Below are 6,113 nucleotides of genomic sequence, written 5' to 3'. Positions count from 1 at the left end.
AATAAAGTTTGAATTTAAATTCTAAATTTTAAAAGCTATAAAATATGGGAGTAAAGTTAAAATTTGAAATTCAAAATCCAAAAAAATTGTAAAAAAAGGACTCCAATAGAAGAGTCTATCAACGTCTAACCTTTGTATTTTTGCATAGTGTACTATTTATATTTGTCTACATAGTCTACATTTTGTAAGTTTTGATTGTTTACTATTTATATTTTGTTTGCAGTCTAACATTTGTATCTTTAAAGAATCTACTATTTATATTTAGGTGTAATTAGTCAGATAATACTCACTTTTGTTTGGATATGTCAGTTTCATACCCACTTTTACAAAGGTGTCAATTGGGTCCTAACTTTGGAAAATATGTTTCAATCAGGTCCCTTTGAGAAAAAAATATTAACGCCATTAATGGTATCAATATTTAAAATGACTTACAAGAGTGGAAGGAACCTAATTGAGACATTTTTTCAAAAGTTGGGATTTGATTGAAACATTTTTAAAAGTGAGTATCAAACTGACACATATGAAGAGAGTGAGTACTATCTGACTAATTAAACATTACATTATATGCACGATCTATCATTTGTAGCTTTATATCACTTACTCTTCACATTTTTTGTATCGTCTAATGTTTGTATCTTTATTAAGTCTACTCAACAATTTCTATATTGTCTATCATTTTTATTATTAGAGAAACAACTATTATATTTTTCTACATTTTTTACTCAATATTTCATTTAAAATTAAATTTGATTTCTTAATTTTAATTATCTAAATCTTAATATATTATTTAAAATAATTATATATAATACATTTTATTAAAAATATATATAAATAATTTAAATACATTTTTATTATAAAATCAATTAAAATATTATTATTGAATTTTATAAAATAAAATTTATATTAAATTTAATTATATTTTTATAATTTCAAATTAATTTAATAAATACACTGTAATTTTTAATTTTAAAATTCGATATCCCGTGCGTTGCACGGGTAAAATACTAGTTCAATACGTATAGAAATGGTCTTGATGTAGCAATAAATGCATATTAGGCAACTTCTCTTATAAATGACATAACTTAGATGACTTATTTCCTCTTAAATTAAGAATTAATGTTGTGTTTACTTGGAGGAGAGGATTTGAGAGTGAGGGACTGAATGGGTTTAAGTGGATTTGAGAGTGAATTATGTGTTGTTTTTTGTTTAAGGGATTTAGAGGTGATAATGAGTAGATTTGAAAATAAATTTTACAAAAGTTTGTGAGAAATTTGATTGATGTAATAAATTAAATATGTTTTAATATAAGTATTGATTAGATTACCATTTTGCCCTTTATGTAAAAAGTAATATAATTTGATATTTTTATGAGTAAATTTATTTTGTTAATATTTTTTAACCACTAAAATTGAAAAAAAAAAACTAAATGATGTGAGATTGGATCCAAGTGATGTGGGATCAGATCCCTTCTCTTAAGCCATGTCTTGGATTCGTTCCAACTTTGCTAGGATAGAATCTTTCACTCACGTCATTCTCCACCACATATGATAGGGTTATTCTTGTAAAATTACAAAAATACTATATTGTAGGGGTGGGCATGGATTGAATTTTTAATGATCCAATCCACATACATTTTAGATCCAAATAATTGGATTAAATTTTCAATCCAAATCCATTTTTTTATCAAAACTAGTTCGGATTTTTTTAAAATCTAGATCCAAATATTTGGATCAAGATTTAAATCCAGTCCAGATATTTAGATCAAGTTCAAAATCTAGAATCCATTTTTTATAAAAAAAATTTAAATTGAATTTTCTAAAATTTGTATCCTTAAGGCTAATATGACTCAGTTCGTACAAGTCATCGGGCACAACTCGTCTAAGTTGTCAGGCCGACCCATTCTAGTCCATCTGAGTCTTCGGGCCCGTTTTGGCCATCGATCTGCCTAGCTAGTTCAGTTCTACAGGCCCGCCTAATCCGTTCAGTTCTTTAAGCCCGCTTGGCCAGTTCAGTTTTTTGGGCCCATTTGGCCCGTTCGGGTCTTCGGACCCGCCTGACCTATTTTGGTCATCGGGCCCGCCTGACCTGTTTTGGTCATCGGGCTCGCCTAGCTCGTTCGGTCTTCAGGCCCTCCTAACTCATTCAGGTCTTCGAGCCCGCCTTACCCGTTCGGGTCTTCAGAACCGCCTGATTTTTTCGGATCTTCGGAACCGCCTGACTTGTTTGATTCTTCGAGCCCGCCTGGCCCGTTCGGGTCTTTGGGCCCGCCTGGCCCGTTCGGGTCCTCGGGCTTGCCTAGTCTGTTTGGGTGCCCGCCTGTCCCGTTTGGGTCTTCGGGCCTGCCTAGCCCGTTCAGGTCATCGGGCCCACCTGGCCCGTTCAAGTCATCAGGCTCATCCAAATTTTCCGCATTGTTGGGCCCGATCGACTCGTCTGGTTTGTCGGGCCCGCCTAGCCTGTTCATATATTTAGGCTCGTCCAACCTCTTATGGTCGTCTGGCTCGCCCAACCCTTCAGGGTTGTCGGGCCTGTCTGGTCCGTAGAGGTCGTCGAGCAAGGTCCGTCCTAGTCTGAATTTAGCTTAGTCTATCTCAACCTTTAGCCTAACCCAACTAAAAATTTAAACTTAAAATTTGGATTGGATTTTTTGGATTATACATATTTGAAAATCTTGATTTATAGAATGGATAACCAATCCATAAAATATATAAAATGTAGATTAGATTGAAATCCAGATCCATTAAATGGATTTTAAATGGATTGGATTTTTAATAAAATTGATTTTAAATGGATTGAATCAAAGCAAAAGCGGATTGGATCAAGAAAATTAGATTTTTGGCTCACCCCTACTATATTATTTACCTGTAATTCTCTTGGTGAGTGTGTATTCACGTGCAAATTCCTTAAAATGAACGAGGTGCTCACTTGTCAATCGGTCTCGCAAATCCTTTAAAATGAACAAGGTGCTCACCTGTCAATCGGTCTCCTCGAACAATAATTCTCCCAATGTGAACACAGCCTAGAAGACGGAATTCGATGCATCGGAAGAACTTACCATAAAAGTTGGAGAATAAATATTTTTTTCTATAACTCCTCTTATAATATTTTTTTTCATATTTTAATTGTGATAAATATTTAAATAAATAAATTCATTTTTTTATTATTTATTTATATACCTAAAGAAAGTTTGAGAATAAAAATTATTATTTAAAAAAAAGTTTAAGAATAAAAATAATTTATCAAAATATAAAATACAATTGAGAGATGTAATTATTTATAAAAAAAATAATAATCAAGTGACAATTAAGAAAACTGTTATGAAAAATATATGGTATCATTTTTCTTTTATATTTATAAAATAATAAATATACAATAAAAGTTTCATGAGATGATAAATACTATTTATTAAACTAATATTTTACTATAAGAAAAAAACATAAACTTAATTCTATCTTCAATATTAGAAAAATATATATGAAAAATAAGAATAGAAAGCATGGGTTTGGGTTTAACTTTTTATTTTTCTTCATAAACAAAAGAAACAAAATTTCTTTTTATTTTTAATAATATATATATATATATATATATATATATATATATATATATATATGTGTGTGTGTGAATGAGAAATAAGAATAGAAAGCACGAATTTATTTTTCTATTTTTTTCATAAACAAAAAATGTACATGATTTCTTAACCAAATATAAATATTCTGTGAACAAGTTCACATATCTAAGAAAAATAATATGATTTAAATTATTTAAATTTCGAATTATTTACTAATAAAAATATAAACAATATTATATATATATATATATATATATTATGAATTCCTAAAGATCGTTAAAACATTGAAGAGAAAGTTAAATGTGTTCGAAATATCTGGTAATTGTTTGATGGTTTAATAATATCGGCATGACGTGATTAAAAATAATTATTATCAACGTAGAAGATTAAAAAAGCTTCCTATGTTTTTTTTAATAGTATACTTAATAAGAATCTACAACTTTTACCGTTCAAAGGTAATTTTCTTTAAAATAAATTTAATAAAAAAATCATTAAATAATAATCAAATTTAGAGAAAATAAATAAACAATTATATTGATTAATTTACAAAACATTTTTATAAATTAAAAACTAATAATCTCTAAAATAATTTTTATTATTAATAAGAAAATTATAGTTAATTTGTAAATTAAAAATTAAATTGATGTTACTAAAACTTTAACTATTGATTCTAAATTAATTTTTAATTTAAAAATAAAGACGAATTTAAAAGAATAATAATAGTAAATCGATTGAGTAGCTATATCTGAAAACAAATTAAATGATGATACTTCTTTCCTTGTTATTTTCTAAGTACTGCATAACAATCTTTTTCTGCATGTTGAAAGCTTTTAGAAAACTGATTTAGGTCCTACATTTTATAAGCTTCTGCTACAGAACAGAAGCTTTGTCAATAGAACTGCATTATCTGCTAAAAAGTTCAAAACAAACGACAAGGATACATATCAACCAATTCTAATACTAGTTTCCCGAACCCTCCAGCTGTAGTGAGCAAAGGCTAATAGCTCCAAGTGTCAGCACTAAAATCAGACACATCACTCTCAAACCATTCATATTAATTAAGCTCTGTGCATGCATCTATCCATGCATCAAACAATCAGGAACGTACTACTATGATTGAGTCTCTTCAAACACGTCACAAACCCCAACTCGGTGGACATGATTCCGAAATTAAAGGCCTTCTGCTGGATCAGCTACTGTGAGAATTAGTTACCCCCTTCATTATTTTTTAAATTTATTATTTACTATAACTATTATTAAATTCTTAAAAATGGTAAAGGAAGAGAATTTGATCGGGTAAACTATTTGAGTTATAATAAAATATTAAATTAAATTTAAGTAGTTAAAAACTAAAGGTAATTAGATATATCACCCCATCCCACTGAATAAAAGTGAAGCTTAGCCAGTTTTTTTTCCATGACAGAGCAATGGCTTCGCCTCTGAATGAGAGAAGAGAACCAGAATGGAAGCAAGCATGGATAGGGAACACTTTGCTCTCTGTTCCTCCTCTGCCACTGCTAGCCATAGTTGGCATAGTGGTGTTCTTGCTGTGGATATCAACACAGTTGAACAACAACTACTTAGTCATGCAGATAGCCACCACCAACTTCAACTTCTTCCTCTTGTTTTTACCTCTTGTGTTGACCCTCGTTGCCCAAGGAACACGCCTCCTGCCTCCTGCACCAAGTGTGATGAGGCCTTCGCATGATGGAGATGTGGAGTCAGAGTCATCATCATCATCAATGCCATGGGGATGGGTTATCTCTGTTCTCATGCTGTTGCTTTTGATATCCTACCGACTTCACCCTATCTTGGTTGTTGGAATAGTGTTTTTCTATGTGTATTTCTTGTCAGCATAAGGCGGTTTTTCTGGCTACTTTATAGGGTGGGGTTTTAGTATGCATGCACATGTTTGCCAACCCATGTTGTTTCATTACATCTTCTGTTTGTCTCCTTTTTATGTGTGTATGCCGGATATGTTTTTTAATCCTCTTAGATTACATAAATAATGAAATGGATTGTATATTATTCAATATTTGTAGTCCTTTATCACGTCTTCCCCAAGAAAAAAATGGTTATCTAAACTAGTTTTATAACAGCTGAACTAGTATATGTCACCTCTCATCAGAGGCTAGCTTCAAGAAAGCTTCTTCTGTTTGAAACAGGAAGAAAACAATTTTGGGGACTCATGAGATGTGAAAATGAACTTTCTTTACTCTTTCATCTTCCTTTTGCTGGAGACGACGATAATAACGAAGAAGAGAGACATGATAAGGAATTTACAAATTAATTACTCTATTTTAAAATGAAATTTTTATTATCCGGGACCTTATTCATCCAGGCTTTCAGTCCCTCATACCTCCAGAGCTGAAGCTCAAATGAACAAAGGAAAACGTAGGTAGACAAATGGGTGAGAATCGGAAAACAGGACCCAAACTCAGAAAAGAGTATAGTGCAGAACAAATACTAAACTGGATAAAAGTAATCATATATATCAACACTTAGACATCAACAAACGGAAAATTGAAGCTTAAGGATCATAATC

At 30.9% G+C, this 6,113-nt stretch overlaps 1 long non-coding RNA gene across 1 annotated transcript; it reads left to right on the top strand.

The window, feature by feature from the left end:
- Positions 1-4,511: 4,511 nt before the first annotated feature.
- Positions 4,512-5,601, top strand: LOC114177537 (uncharacterized). The gene is made up of 2 exons (XR_014994071.1): positions 4,512-4,766; positions 4,992-5,601. It is a non-coding gene; the product is annotated as an uncharacterized LOC114177537 (long non-coding RNA).
- The last annotated feature ends 512 nt before the right edge of the window (positions 5,602-6,113 follow it).

Source organism: Vigna unguiculata, chromosome 3 (genome assembly GCF_037176805.1).
Source record: "Vigna unguiculata cultivar grain cowpea cultivar isolate G323 ecotype 2 chromosome 3, ASM3717680v1, whole genome shotgun sequence".
In the NCBI taxonomy this organism is placed as follows: Eukaryota; Viridiplantae; Streptophyta; class Magnoliopsida; order Fabales; family Fabaceae; genus Vigna; species Vigna unguiculata.
This window is presented reverse-complemented; position numbering and strand designations above follow the sequence as displayed.